The sequence below is a fragment of the Nannospalax galili genome, unplaced genomic scaffold (assembly GCF_000622305.1).
Source record: "Nannospalax galili isolate Female #2095 unplaced genomic scaffold, S.galili_v1.0 scaffold153, whole genome shotgun sequence".
In the NCBI taxonomy this organism is placed as follows: domain Eukaryota; kingdom Metazoa; phylum Chordata; class Mammalia; order Rodentia; family Spalacidae; genus Nannospalax; species Nannospalax galili.
The window spans coordinates 706,226-707,409 of NW_008333469.1; the positions used below are offsets into that span (position 1 = coordinate 706,226).

At 35.6% G+C, this 1,184-nt stretch overlaps 1 long non-coding RNA gene and 1 pseudogene across 1 annotated transcript in view; one reads left to right on the plus strand and one right to left on the minus strand.

The window, feature by feature from the left end:
* Nucleotides 1-1,184, plus strand: part of LOC115069473 — a 68,144-nt gene that overhangs the window by 4,459 nt on the left and 62,501 nt on the right. The gene's annotated exons all lie outside the window — the stretch shown is intronic.
* On the minus strand, nt 1,063-1,184 carry LOC115069476 (annotated as a pseudogene).

Genomic DNA, 1,184 nt, shown 5'->3' on the forward strand with positions numbered 1-1,184 from the left:
GAGACAAAGCACAGAGTTTAAGAACATCCACGTATTGACTTTGTATAGACCACCAAATTGTTCTTCAGCAGAGTTCTGTCAATTCGGTCCCCACCAGCAGGCCTCAAAGCTCTTCTTTTTGCATTCTTACTAAAGTGCAAAGCTATCTCACTTTCTGAGTTTTCTTAACTGGATGATTATGGAATGAAATTTAACAGGTTTTTGTACTTCTCTGATTACTAATGCTTAGTATCTTTCATACATTTATATTCTTTGTCCATTTCTATAATGTTTGTTTTCTCTTTTTCTTATCCATTTGTAGGATTTTCTATTTTTTTTTTACTAATTTCCCATAATAATCTTTGGTTAATTTGTGGCAAATACCTTCCCTTAGTGTGTGTATTGCATTTTTAACTCTGTATGATGTCTTTTGTTGGTTTTTTAAAAATAAATAACACATGTATTTTCCATCTCAGAAATATTGGAAACAGGAATTTTGTTACACTCCTAGCTTAAGAAGTTCAGTATACACATTCATTCCCCCCACACATCCAGTATGGGCATGTGTGGTGTGCCTTTGCCCTAAATTGATCAGCAAGAAGACAGGAGAAAAGTCATAATATAAAAACGTTACAGACATTGAGAAAACCAAAGCTACCTATGTTCCTCCTTCTGAGCTACATCTGTGCCCTTCTTTTCTGTGTCCTTGCATCCACAAACATAGTTCTAACATGGAACTTGATTTTAAATCAATATAGATGAGCCAAAAGACGAATTACAAGCATGGATGTTAAGACCTGAATTCTCACAGTGATTATAGGAATCTTAGGGTCTATCCGTAAGCATACTATGGACTCATCATTCGGTGCAAGGTTCACTGTGAAAGAACCCTCACATTGTGAGAACATGTAGAACATGCTCAATAGACTCAGGATAATGAGTTCATATGAATTATTACTATAACAAACATGCTTGCTGTGATATCAGCAATGTCTCATTTTTTATAACCTTCAAAATGGTGTCAAATAATATTATAGCTGAGTATTGTGGATTTTTTTCCTTTTTTCATTTTTTTTTTCAATCAGTGTAGGCCACAAGATCATAATGACCCATACTAAGGGGTATAGACCACTGTGGGGTGTGGTCTTAATCACTCTGCCAAATAGTCTTAGCTGGTAAAGGTTATTAACCCCCCCCCCCCCAAA